The 14,729-nt window shown below is 46.0% G+C and overlaps 1 long non-coding RNA gene across 1 annotated transcript in view; it reads left to right on the top strand.

Moving 5' to 3' along the window:
- Nucleotides 1-14,180, top strand: part of LOC138295647 (uncharacterized) — a 98,690-nt gene extending 84,510 nt beyond the window's left edge. Inside the window, exons 2-3 of the long non-coding RNA XR_011203651.1 lie at nt 5,427-5,933; nt 13,951-14,180. This is a non-coding gene — a long non-coding RNA (uncharacterized lncRNA). The remainder of the gene's footprint in view (nt 1-5,426; nt 5,934-13,950) is intronic.
- The last annotated feature ends 549 nt before the right edge of the window (nt 14,181-14,729 follow it).

The following is a 14,729-nucleotide window of genomic DNA, read 5'->3' as shown; positions in this document are numbered from 1 at the left end:
TTGGCATGCCAGTTTTTAGCGCACTTCGTAGGATGTGTTGCTTTTGTAAAGGTACCAATTTGAGACTGGAAGAATCGCAACCGGCACCCCCAGGGGGGACGCCCAATAGAGATATGTATGTTAAACATGGTCTTTCTTCTATAATGTACAGCACATTATGGAATAAATACACCCGCGCGGATCCTGAGTTACGTTGGCCTATGCATGGGTCATTTGATTTACGAAAGATTGAGTATGTGGAACAATGTATGTGTAAGCGAAAGTCTAGGGAAGATATGCTTGACTGTATACGAATGTGGGAGAAAGAAGCGCGTGGACGAGTGAAGCGTGAGCAAGCCTTGCTTGAGAAAGAGCAGCGGAAGAATGTATATGTGAAAACATTGGAAATGAGAAAGAAAGAAATAAATGACTTAAAGGAGCTAGAAGAGAAAGAACGTAAGCTACAGGTAACTGGCCAATACACTGTTAGGCAATCTCTCTATCCTATCCTTAATAAACCACATGATGATTTATTGTTACTAGATCGCCCTCCACCTCCGTATGTCGTCCCTTCTGCCCCTCATGAGTTACCTAAAGTCTCCAGTTCGGAGCAACAGAAGATGCGGGACAGTCGCTCTATGCTGCCTGCTGACCGTGCGTTTGAGCTTCGATCGATTGCTCGTAAAACAATTCGTAGCGCTGTTTCTGCTTCTGAACTTTTAGACAACATGAAAGGGTGGACGGAAAAGGAGCAGCTATATTTTACTGAGGCATTTGGCTCAGAAGTTATTGAACTATACCGGAAATATTCTGATGAGTTAGAGCCCAATGATGTAGCAGCTGATCATAAGCGAATGCGTGATGGTCTTTTTGTTTTCTCCCAGGTGACTGATGCAATCAGGCGTTTAATGAAATTACGTATTGTGGCAGTCCGTTTGCAAGAAGAGAAAAGGGCTGCGGACGCAGTTGCACGAGCATCTCAGACCGAAGGGGCGCAAGCTTCCATCTTTGAAACAGATAAGACTATGATAGTTCACGCGAAACCAATGCGGGAGGCCGCGCCTTTGTATGTTCCTCCTAAAGGATTGGGTACAAATGATGATAAAACTTCTGTTGATGCTAAGGGTTATTTTATTTATAATTGGGTGTATACTCCTTGGAATAGGGCAGATGTAATGGCACTTAAAACAGCATTACCTGACCCGCGGAAAAATCCAGCCGCCTTTTATGAGGAAGTTGAGGGAGCAATTAGTTCTTGTACTATGACTTTGGCTGACATTGATTTATTTTTCGGATTGATATTACCGCCAGATATGTGGAGAACTGTTCGTAAAATTGATGATCGTACAGTTTTTGGGGCATCATGGAAAGAAATAGAACAGATGGACGGGGATAGGGAACCTGCAAAAAAGCCATATCAGTTGATTCTAGATCTTCCTGCAGCCATATTAGTTAAGTTGAAAACGATTATTCCCCCTAAAAAGATAGATTGGACTGTTTTAGCGTCTTGTAAACAAAAGGCAGATGAATCGGTCTCTGATTTCTTTACACGCTTTGAAGAAGCATTTCATGATTTTAGTGGTCAGTCATTGTCAGATGATACGGGCAGACATTTGTTCGTCGATAAATATGTTGCAAATCTGTTACCAGGAATAGCTAGTCGTCTAAAAGCTAGTGAAAGTTCATGGACTACCTCTACTCCGGTTTCTCTTTTGACTATGGCTCAGTATTATGAACGACAGGAATTAGAAGCAAAAGGTAGCGAGGAGAAAAAGATTAAAGAATTAAAGACGAAGGTTATGTTGGCTCAAGCTTATGGTCCGCCTTTTAGAGGTAGTGATAGAGGTGGACGTGGATCTTATGGTTCTTCTTACACTCGTTCGAATTTGTCTGATGATCAGTGTGCGTATTGTAAGAAATTTGGGCACTGGGCTGCCGATTGTCCAGCACTACGTGTGCAGCAGTGTTCACGTGGTCGGGGACAAATGAGAAATCGCTCAGGATATTCAGGACCTAGAAGAAGCACAAATGATCATGCTAGGGTTGATGCTAATACACGAGGGCAGGATGGGTTTAACACTTTTGATAGACGGAACCAATACCAGATGTCTGATCATGTGCAGCCTGATTTCCAAGATTCTGCTTATTCATAGGATTGCCTAGGATGGGGTAAGGAATCAGTTGAAGTTCCAGTAGATCAGAGGGGTCCCTATGTTACAGCACATGTTTTGGGTCTTACTGATCAGTTTCTGGTTGATACAGGAGCTACTTGTAGCGCCTTGTCTAAACAATTGATTCCGAGGGCTCCCCTGTCTGGCTTAACCATTACATCGATAGGTTTCGATGGAACACCTTCCCCTAGCCCATTGTCACAACCACTTGCATTCCATGTTGATAAATTTACTGCTCCATGTCCATTTTTGCTTTCTCCAAATACACCAGACAATATTGTGGGTCTTGATATGCTCAAGTATTTCAGGGCTACAATATGATGCTCTCCTGAAGGGGTGCGTGTTATTTTAAATAATAATCATCCTGTGATGGAAAGACTTTGTCTTGTTAAAGAGGATGTTGCATTAGCTTCACTCCCTAGTACTTTGTGGGCTACTTCAGATACTGATGTGGGACAAATGATTATTCCACCGGTACATATTAGTGTCAAGGAGGGAGCTGTATTGCCACGTTTGCCTCAATACAAAATTTCACAGGAGGGCGAAGAAGCACTCACACAAATTGTGCATGATCTTATCGCAGTTGGAGTTGTCGAGGAAGTTGTGTATAATGTTTGTAACAGTCCGATTCTTCCCATTCTGAAAAAGGATACTGATACTAGGATTTACCGATTCATTATTGATTTACGAGAAGTCAATAAGATTGTGATACCACAATATCCTGTGGTATCTGACATCACGACACTCCTTACTTTGGTTCCCCCGACAGCAACTACGTTCTCTGTGATAGACTTGAAGAATGCTTTCTTTTCGATCCCTATTCATCCTAACAGTCGATATTTGTTTGGTTTTACTTTGAATAAACGATCATATAGATTTTGCAGAGTTCCTCAAGGCTATACGGAGAGTCCAAGTATTTATAGTCAGGCTTTAAAACGACAACTTGATTCCTTTGTTTTGCCTGAAGGTGTGGCTCTCATACAATATGTTGATGATATTTTGTTGGCAGCTGATACCCCGGAGCAATGTGAAAAGTGCACTTTGTCCTTACTTTCTTTTCTTGCTTCACACCATCATAAAGTGTCACGAAAGAAATTGCAATATTGTAGACCAAAGGTAACCTATTTAGGTCACCTTTTGTCTAAGGAGGGCCGTGCACTTACATCAGATCGTATTCAAGCAATTTTATACACACCAGTACCCTCTACTCAGAAAGATGTTCGTGCATTCCTTGGTCTTACTTCTTTTTGTAGACAATGGATATTAGGGTTTTCACACATTGCCAAACCTTTGCTAGCACTTTTGACTAAAGATACTCCAATGCCCCTCCCATGGACAGATGAATGTGAGACTGCTTTCCGGCAGCTGCGACAAGCCCTTTGTTCTGCACCAGTGTTAGGTACTCCAGATTACATGAAGCCTTTTGCACTTTACGTACATGAGAAAGATGGATGTGCATTGTCAGTTTTAGTACAGACACATGGCGATAAGCAGCGTCCATGTGCATATTTTTCAGCAGTACTTGATCCTGTCGCTCGAGCGTTGCCCGGGTGTTTTCGTTCAGTTGCCGCAACAGCTGTCTCAATACGTCAGAGTGAAGGGATAGTTTTGTCACATAAGCTGTTGGTGCTAGTACCCCATGTGGTTGATGCTCTTTTAAATCAAACAAAGACACAACATTTAACTAGCGCCCGTATGACAGGTTATGAGTTGACATTGTTGGCTCCTCACATTACACTGAAGAGATGTGCGACACTAAATCCAGCTACTTTGTTGCCATATCCGGTGACTCAGCCTCAGTCACAAGAAACACATGATTGTATATTCCTTACCGAAGAACAGACAAAGGGTCGTGTTGATTTACAAGATACGCCCCTTTTAGATGTAGACCGGGAACTGTGGGTTGATGGGTCTTGTTTGAAGTTGCCAGATGGTACAACCTCAGCTGCATATGCAATCACCACAATACACACAGTAGTGGAGACAGCTCGTATACCACAGAAGTCAGCTCAAGCAGCTGAACTAATAGCTTTGACACGAGCATGTGAGCTTAGTACTGATTTAAGTGTGAACATTTACACAGACAGCCGCTATGCTTTTGGAGTGGCTCATGATTTTGGTTTGCTTTGGAAGGAGAGAGGTTTTCTCACATCCCACGGGATGCAGATAATGCACGGAGAATTAGTGCATAACCTCTTGACTGCATTGACATATCCAAATAAACTAGCTATTGTGAAATGTAGTGCACATAAGAAAGTGACCGATAAGATAGGGCAAGGTAATGCTCTTGCAGACCGTGTAGCACGTGAAACTGCGATGCAGCGAAGTACTACTTCTATGTATGTAGTGAAGTCACAAGCTGAACGTTGGCATAATGCTAGACAAGACGTATTAGATATACAGAAATCTGCTTCTGTGAAAGAACGTGAGCAATGGTCTAAAGATGGAGAATTGGATGATGAGGGCTGTTGGCGGAATAAGCAGATGGATAAATGGAAATTGCCTATAGCTTTTGTACAACCTATGGTTCAGATGGCACATGTTGGAGCTTCAACAATAACGAAGTTGCTTACGCAAGTTTGGGAGCATCCAGAAATTTCCAGTACAGCTAAGAGAGTAGTACAGTCTTGTTTGATCTGCTTACAATACAATCCTGGAAAAGGGACACGTACTCCTGCAGGAGGGTTTGCTACTCCAACTGCACCTTTTGAAGTTCTACAAATGGATTATATTCAGCTTGAACGCTGCAACAATTTAAAGTATGTCTTGGTGGTGGTTTGTGCCTTCAGTAAATGGATAGAGGCGTACCCCACAAAGGATAATACTGCCATTACTACAGCGAAGGTGCTTTTGAAAGAATTTTTCCCTAGGTTTGGTGTTTGCAGACTTTTATGGAGTGATAACGGACCTCATTTTGTTGGGGAAGGTATTAAGTATGTCCTGAAAGGATTAGGGATCAAACAGAAGTTCCATGCGGTTTTCCACCCACAATCAGCAGGGTTGGTGGAAAGGTATAATGCTACATTGAAGCTGAAATTAGCGAAGTTACAGGCTTCCACATCCTTAACTTGGCCGGATGCATTACCATTGGCATTATTGTCTATTAGGTCAGTGCCACACTCCCGATTTGGCCTTAGCCCCTATGAAGTAGTGTTTGGGAGACCAATGAATATTTGGGGAGTTCCTAAACCAAAATCTGTATATGATGTACCTTGTGTCCTGATGAATGATTATTTGGCACAGTTAACCGACAATTTGGTTTCTATTCATCAACAGGTTCGAGAAGCACTTCCTGACAGATCTACAGGTGAAGGCCATGAACTCCGACCTGGTGACCAGGTGATGATTAAGTCTTTTGAAAGATCAAGCAGCTTGGAACCAAGGTGGCGAGGCCCAGAACAGGTGCTCCTTGCGACAAGGACAGCAGTTCGAGTGACGAACCGAAAGAATTGGGTCCATAGTACTCACTGCAAGAGAGTGCTACCTACCTTGGTGGAACCTGCTGTGCTGACCGATCATCAAGAGATTTTGACTACGGAGAAAGGCCGTGCTATATCACCTGACGAATCTGCAGAGGTCTTCCCGGACCATACGACTTCTGGAGTGTCGCGATATAATTTGAGACCAAGGAAAGAATCTTAAAATTGTTTTGAAAAGACTGGTTGAGCTACCGCCCTGGGTTAGTGAAACGGAGAGCCAATGTGGCAAGGGGGGTGGATCAGCCGTGCATTAGAGTAGTGACACCCGTCTTGGCCCGTGGTGAAGAAATCAGCGGCTGCCCAGGTATAAGAGCTCCAACGATTGTTTTTAATTCATTTCTGAAAGGGTCGATTATCACTGTTGCTAAAATGAATAACAAATTGATCATTAGTATTATGGGGTTTGTTGTTGTTTTGGTGGTTACAGCAACAATCACCTGGTTTATTGAAAAGAAGTCTCCTGCTCGTGAGTTCTTTGTTGCCACTACTCCAGTACCAGAGGATCACTATTACTTTACGCTTCCCTATCAGGAGCAGAAGCACCGTCAATCGTACTTCAATAATACTTTCATTCAGATGTTGCATCATACTCATAATGCTACAAATACTACTAACTGTTGGGTATGTGGAATGATACCTGCGCATCAAAAGAAAGGAGGAACACCTTTCATTCCTCTTCCTTTTTCACACAATGGTTCTTGTCAAGCCTGGTACATGCTTTTGTTTGCATCTAGAAAACGTATGGAGGGCGGACTTCTTTTTCGCCTTAATAAAGTATGCTACCAAGACAAAGATGGGTATCCCCATGATAAGGAACTAAATGGGAATCGGAAGAGTATCAACCGGACAATGTTTCAATACCATATGTCTTCACAAATATACGAGACTCTGACAAGAAAGAACAATTTGTGATTTCTGATGGATACAACTACCTGTGGATTCCTCACCTCATGAATACTCCCATGGCGCCAGCATTCGACGGAAATCTTCTTACTAGTCTCTGCACGTCGACGAGGACGTCACTGTCTCGCACGCGACGCCGTCTGACGTCATACAGGCAATAAGAGGTCCTCGACGACGTGCAGACGTCGGTTCCCTTTTTTCCGTGCATTCGAAACGGTTATCTTCGAGGGAGCAACTGTTACTCTTGCGGTTACAGTGTATATCTTGCTGCGTACTCTTTCTCTGTGGAAATAATGTCGCAGAGAAAGTCTGGATTTAAGCCTTGTCGTGAGTGTGGAGGCAAGATGTCGGTGACGGATCCTCATTCCGATTGCCTTTGGTGTTTGAGCTCCGACCACGACGTCTCGACTTGTGATTCATGTCAGCACATGAATCCGAAGGCCCTTAAAGAACGCGAGGCGAAGCTGTTTATGGCCAAGTCAAAGGAGAAGCATCACAAGAAAAAGTCTTCTCCAAGACATCGGCGTCATCGAGACTCCCGGCGCCGTAGAGAATCTCGGCGTAATTCAAGGGAGGCTCGTTCCAGGTCTCCGGATCGGCGCCGAAGGACATGGGAGGTCAGCCCCACGGTGACGCCGCATCCTTCGACGCCGTTGCCCTCTCCGGCGTCTCCAACTTCGCCTGGACAGGCGTCGGTGATTGAGGTATTGGAGCCTCAAGTGTTTTCTCCGGCGCAGACGCCGAGGCCGGCGTCGGGGTCGCCTCCGAGTCAGGCACCCCAGTATCCGGCTTTTCCCACCCCTGGAGCCGATAGTTCCGCATTCTTGAATGCGATGTATGCCATCTTCCAACAGATGGCTCCAGGGGGTGCTCCGGCTGGGCCTTTGGCCTTTTCTTTGGGTGATCCTGCGCCTCTTCGGCCGGCACCCTTTATGCCCTTTCTCCCGTTTGGGAACGTGGGCTCGGCGCCAGTGTCGGCGCCGGTGGCTGCTCCGGTGGCTTCGGAGGGATTGGCCCCAGGGATTTCCATCCCGTCGACGTCGAGATTTCGGCCTGTGACTCCGGTGGGTCCATCTGTTTCAACTGCTCTTCAGTCGGCGCCGAAGTTACCTGTGGCGCCGGATGCGGCGTCGGTGGCTTCGGAAGATCGGCGCCGATCTCCGACTTCGGCGGAGGTATTGTCGACTCCGCGGATTGAGCAACGACTGCATTCAAGGAGGCGTGCTCTCCGGGTACTAGAAGAGCAGGAGTACCAACGAGCCCTAGAGGAAGGAGAGCTAGAGGACTCGGGTGATGGGCTGCGTGGACTGGAGTCGGCCAGTGGGCTGGACACTTCCCCTGAGTGGGACCTTTCGTCCCCGGGGGAATATACCGAGGAAGCTGCTTCCTTTCATACAGTGGTACGGAAGGCAGCTAGTTTTTTGGACCTGCCTTTGCCGGTGGTGGAGGCGAAACAAAACCTTTTGACAGAGGTGTTGCATCCGGCCTCAGCCGCGGCGGAGCCTCTATTACCTTTTAATGACGCTCTGCTGGATCCGGTTTTAGAGGTGTGGAAGAAGCCGGCATCTTCCCCAGCAGTTCACAGAGCCGTGGCCAGGAGGTATCGGACGGCTCCAACTGATCCTGGTTTCCTATCTAGGCACCCTACGCCGGAGAGCTTGGTTGTGCAGGCCTCCTGTTCGTCCAAGTCAGCGCCTGGTTCTTTTCCGACGGTGCCTGGGGACAGAGATTCAAAAAAGCTGGAGGCGCAGTCGAAGAAGATTTTTTCGTCCTGCAGTCTGGCATTAAAAGCCACCAATGCAACCTGTATCCTGGGGAGGTATATTCATGCTCTGATGGATGACATCTCCTCTTCGTTTACAGAGCTTCCTCAGGGTCTTTTGGATCTTGTCTCTGATGCCCAGGCTGCTGCGACCCAAATTATCCAGACGGGACTGGATACCACCGACTCGGTAGCCAGAGCAATGGGCACAACTGTGGTGGAAAGGAGACAGGCCTGGCTCCGTAACTCGGGCTTTTCGGCAGATGTACAGTCCACATTGTTGGATCTCCCGTTTGATGGGGACAAACTGTTTGGGGCTAAGGCTGATTCGGCCTTGGAACGGTTTAAGGAGAGCAGGGCCACGGCTAAGTCGTTGGGACTCCAAGCTCCTTCTTCCACGGCCTCTTCCAGATTCTTCAGGAGGTTTCGTGGATTTGGGCGTGGCTCTTCCTCCTCTTCCTTTCGGGGAAGATATCAGCAACCTGCCTCTTCCCATCCCTATAGATCTTTTAGGGGGAGGGGTAGGGTCCGCACCAGGGGAGCTTCTCAGCAGCACTCTGCCTCTTCCTCATCCTCTGGCGGGGTGCAGCAGGGGAAGCAGCCTTAGGCTTCCACCATTTCCCACTCACTCCTCTCCTGTAGGGGGAAGATTACAGCATTTTCTCACCAAATGGGAGACTGTTACGTCGGACACTTGGGTTCTCAGTGTTGTGGGAAAAGGCTACACCCTTCCCTTTCGGGAGTTTCCGCCCCTCATCCCGCCCCGCCCTTCGTATTGTTCACAAGAACACCTCCTGTTGCTAGAACAGGAGGTAGAAGTCCTCCTTTTAAAGGGCGCGGTGGAGTTGGTCCCGGAGCAGGAAAGGGGTCAAGGAGTTTACTCAAGGTATTTCCTGATTCCCAAGAAGGATGGTCGTTTGAGACCAATTCTGGACCTGAGGATCTTGAATTGGGTCCTCAAGCAGGAAAAGTTCAAGATGCTGACCCTAGCACAGGTGCTTTTGGCGTTGAACATGGAAGACTGGATGGTGTCTGTCGACTTGCAGGATGCTTACTTTCATATCCCGATACTCAAGTCACACCGGAAGTATCTCCGGTTTGTGGTGGGATCGCAACACTACCAGTTTGCGGTCCTTCCGTTTGGTCTTACTTCAGCACCTCGAGTCTTCACGAAGGTGATGTCGGTGGTTGCGGCAGAGCTCAGAAGGAAGGGGATAGCAGTATTCCCTTACTTGGACGATTGGTTGATCAAAGCCAAGTCCCCGGAGCTTGTGTTGCGTCATCTGCAGTCAACAACCCAGTTGTTGTTCGACCTGGGCTTTTCGGTGAACGAGCCCAAATCTCACCTAGAGCCCTCTCAGCGCCTCCTGTTCATAGGGAGGGTACTGGATACAACATTGGGTCGGGCCTTTCCTCCGCCTCAGCGGATTCAAGATATTCAGGATTTGGTTCCAATGTTTCGAAATGGAGCGGTAGTTCCAGTCCTCAAGGTCCTTCGTCTGCTCGGTCTTTTTGCCTCCTGCATTCTGTTGGTCACGCATGCTCGCTGGCACATGAGGGCTCTTCAGTGGTGCCCCCGAAGGCAGTGGTCTCAACACAGAGGGGATCTAGAGGGTACTGTCAAGATCTCCAGAGATGCTGCTGTGGATTTGAAGTGGTGGATTGCAAGCAACAATCTTTCACAAGGAAAGCCGTTCCAGCAGTCGCCACCAGTGGCCACAGTCATAACGGATGCTTCCACTCTAGGGTGGGGAGCTCATCTGGGGGATCTGGAGATCAAAGGTCTTTGGTCTCCAGAGGAACAGATTTTTCACATCAATCTGTTAGAGTTACGGGCTGTACGTCTGGCTCTCAAGGCCTTCCTCCCTTCCCTTCGTGGTCAGTCGGTACAGGTCCTAACGGACAATACTACCACGATGTGGTACATAAACAAGCAGGGAGGAGTGGGGTCGTACCTTCTCTGCAGAGAAGCTCTTCGACTATGGTCCTGGGCAAAGGACCATCGGATTTGCTTGATAGCAAACCATCTGGCCGGAGTTTTGAACGTGCGTGCGGACAGTCTCAGTCGCCACTTCTCGGCAGACCACGAGTGGCGTCTCCATCCAGATCAAGTCCGTTTAATCTTCCAGAAGTGGGGTTTTCCTCGGGTAGATCTGTTCGCCACTCGAGAGAACGCGCATTGTCCGTTGTTCTGCAGCCTTCAGTATCCGATGCAGGAAGCGTTGGGGGACGCGTTTCAAATGACCTGGTGCGGCCAGTTGCTTTACGCGTTTCCTCCCATACCCTTGATTCCTCGAGTATTGAGGAAGATTCGCCAAGACCGGGCTCTAGTAATCTTAATAGCTCCGGATTGGCCAAGGAGGGTGTGGTACTCCGACCTTCTCCAACTCTCAACGTGCCCGCCGCTCCGTCTCCCTTTCAGGGCAGACCTCCTCTCACAGTCGCAGGGGCAGGTTCTACACCCCAACCTCCAGAGTCTGCACCTATATGCCTGGAGATTGAACGGGGCAACCTGAGTTCCTTCTCTCTCCCGCCTGAGGTAGTGGATGTTATATTAGCGGCCAGGCGACACTCCACTAAATCTATCTACGCTAATAGGTGGTCTAAATTTGTTGCGTGGTGTGGAGAGAGGCAGATTGATCCTTTACATGCTCATCTATCGGACGTTTTGTCTTTTGCTCTATCTCTGGCGCAGAAAGGTTGTGCAGTGGCTACCATTAAAGGTTATTTATCGGCCTTGTCAGCCTTCATATGTCTTCCAGACCAACCATCTTTATTTAAATCCCCTATTGTTATCAGATTCTTGAAAGGTCTTCTAAATCAATATCCTCCAAAGCCATTCGTTATGCCGCAATGGGATTTGTCCTTAGTCCTGACTTTCCTTATGGGGTCCCCTTTTGAACCTATGCATTCTTGCCCCTTGAGGTATTTGGTTTTAAAAACAGTCTTCCTGATAGCTATAACATCAGCAAGGAGAGTGAGTGAGTTGCAGGCCTTATCAGTAAAACCCCCTTATACAACTTTTTATGGGGATAAGGTGGTGTTGAGGACCAAGGCTGCTTTCCTCCCGAAGGTTGTTTCACCCTTCCATTTGGCTCAGGCAATTACTTTGTCCACGTTCTATCCTCCGCCTCATCCTTCCAAAGAGGAAGAAAGACTGCACCGTCTGGACCCAAAGAGAGCGTTGAGCTTCTTTATCGATAGAACAAGGGATTTCAGGCTGGAGGATCAGCTGTTTATTGGATACGTGGGCAAGAGGAGAGGAAAGGCAGTCCACAAGAGAACACTATCCAGGTGGGTTGTTCTTTGCATTAAAATATGTTACTCTTTGGCAAAGAAGGATCCTCCTGAGGGCATTAGAGCTCATTCCACCAGAGCTAAGTCGGCCACTTCGGCCTTAGCCAGAGGTGTTCCTGTGGTCGACATCTGCAAGGCCGCAACTTGGTCGTCCCTTCACACTTTTGCAAAACATTACTGTTTAGATTCTGAGGTTAGAAGGGACGGCCATTTTGCACGGTCAGTGCTGCAGGATTTCTTGGTTTGACCATTTAGGCACCCACCGCCGGGCGTGGTACTGCTTTGGGACTCTATTCATGAGGTGAGGAATCCACAGGTAGTTGTATCCATCAGAAGAACGAGTTACTTACCTTCGGTAACGACTTTTCTGGTGGATACATTAGCTACCTGTGGATTCCTCACGGTCCCACCCGCCTCCCCGTTGCCTTTATGGTCTTGCCAAGTAATCCTTGAGTGCGCTCCTCTTGGTCTTTGAGGGTGCAATAGATGTATATATAATATATTTATATATATATATATGTATATGTGTATATATCTTTATGTATATACTTGGTGTGTGTATATATTTTAAAAGAGAGAGTTTTATATATATATATGTACATAAAAAGATTTACAGTTATTCATACAATGTGGTGTATTTTTACAATATAATGGATGTTGCCTTGCTCTTTCATTGCATTGCCTGGTTGTTCTCATGCACGTAAAAAATGATTGGTACTGACGTCTGCACGTCGTCGAGGACCTCTTATTGCCTGTATGACGTCAGACGGCGTCGCGTGCGAGACAGTGACGTCCTCGTCGACGTGCAGAGACTAGTAAGAAGATTTCCGTCGAATGCTGGCGCCATGGGAGTATTCATGAGGTGAGGAATCCACAGGGAGCTAATGTATCCACCAGAAAAGTCGTTACCGAAGGTAAGTAACTCGTTCTTCTATTACAAAAACTAAAGCACATTTATGTATACGAAGCATTGGACGAATTCCAGTAGGGATAAGCGATTGTACCTTGATTTTAACTATTGAGGGTGTAAATAATAGTAGTTTCACAGCCTCACATAATACATATTTTGTTTGTGGTAACCATGGATATTACCAATTACCTGTTGGGTGGTCAGGTGTGTGTTATGTATCTTTTCTATTGCCCCCTGTGTTTTTGGCTCCTGCATCATATCACCGAGATTTAAAACTGTTCAATTACATCAGTAACAATAGATATAAAAGGGAAATAAGTACAAATGAGGTAGACCAAACGGATACTAGCCTGCAACAATATGTTGATTTGAATTTAGGATTGTTCCCCTTTGTAGGTGTTGCATTAAACAGTAGGAAAGTGAGACAATTGACTAGGGTTGTGGAAGCTGTTACCAATCAGGCAGCTCTGGCACTTGGGAATATTACTGAGAAGCTCCAAGTTGCGAGGATTGTAGCGCTCCAAAATCGTATGGTACTAGATGTGATATTAGCTGATCGAGGTGGTGCATGTCGAATCATCGGTAGTAGTTGTTGTGTTTTTATCCCAGATCACTCACCTTCAGTATTTGATGCAATATCTAAATTGCATAAAATTGCTGCAGAAATCCATACAGAGACTGGTACTTGGACTTTTGCTGGATGGTTTTGGGCTCTTGTTTCCGCCTGGGGCTGGAAACTACTGACTATCCTCTGTGTAATAATTGCAATATTTTTTACATGCTGTATCTGTATTCAGTGTGGTCCAATGTTCTGCTCCATGTGTATTACTGCTTGTATGCCTACCAAAAGAAATATTACAGAAATGAAGGCACAACATATGTTAGATAAGGAAATAGCTGAAATGATGAGCATAAATATACAGGATGAATATTTAGATTATCCCAGAAAGACGAATGTCTTCAGCTAATGCTGAAAGGGTCGTCTGTTGTAATTTAGCAGTGATTAGATTAAGCATTAGCAGAAGACATCTTGTCTTTAGTAACTATTATGAACATTTTGCGGAATCCATTTGTATTCATGGCAGCCATTTTCTCTGCTACATGCTGCCATGTGCTCTGTCCTACCTTTCTGTTAACTGCTCTTGAAATCTGCCTAGTGACAAGTTATATTTAGCATCTCTTACTTTCGCACATGCTCAGTAAGGTCTGCAGCTGTTAGTCCTTGGAAAGTGTTAGCTCCTCCTACCTGTCGACTGTGCATTTTCCACATGACCTTACATGTATACAAGTCTTGTTTCCATAATTGTACCATCTCCTTTTAGCCCCTGTGTGGGTATAAAAGGACCATGCTCTCTCAGTTAAGTGTGATACTTCAGACATTACCCTAGGGTGCTGTTTGAACTGTAGTACCACCTCATGAGGTTAATAAACTTTTGTCTTTTATTCCAGTTTCTGTGCCAACTTCTTCCTACATGGTCTGAGGACTTTGTGCAGAGAAAGGTGAACCCCTTGCACTAGTAGGCCTTGCTGATGCTTACTTCAACACTATGGGCCCATGGATACTGGACCTGTGCTGCAAACTAACTGGGCCACTACACTGAAGATTTTGTCCACCATCACCCCACTCTCTTGCACTATCCCTTCCTTTTTGTCATTTCAATAAACACACATAAACACAACTGAAGGATTTGTGCTTTTATTTCATCAATATGCAATGACTTGACCTTTATTATCCTCTGCAATTGTAATGTAAAGTGTGAATTCATCCAATGTATAGTCTGCTTTGGGTACACATTACCAGTGTAAGAGCATGCCACAAGTCACCATCCACCAAACTGTGTGAAAGTAGTCTGTAGGCATTACATGAGTTCATAGTAGTGACCACACCAACATCTGTAAAAAGGGAAACCATTAGTGACATTCAAATGAGAAGTTAAGGGAAGAAAAGCAAAATGAGCCACTGCAACATAACAGCCTGCATAAATCTGGTCACATCAACTCAAAATTTTGCACTGCAATTAAATCCAAACACCAGAAGTGAAGAGAAACAACTTATGAAAGGGCAATATTGTCAGTATGCCAATCCCTCCTCTGGAACACCTTTCCAGGCCAAACTGTCAGGGACAATGAAGTCACAGAGCGGTTGTGTAAGCACATTGTAATTCACACAACATTCCCAGCAACAAATGCTAAGTACTGTATAGAATGAGGACACAGTTTGACGTGGG

Source organism: Pleurodeles waltl, chromosome 5, assembly GCF_031143425.1.
Source record: "Pleurodeles waltl isolate 20211129_DDA chromosome 5, aPleWal1.hap1.20221129, whole genome shotgun sequence".
Classification (NCBI taxonomy): Eukaryota; Metazoa; Chordata; class Amphibia; order Caudata; family Salamandridae; genus Pleurodeles; species Pleurodeles waltl.
Note: the sequence above shows the minus strand (reverse complement) of the source record. Positions and strands in the feature narration are given on the sequence as shown.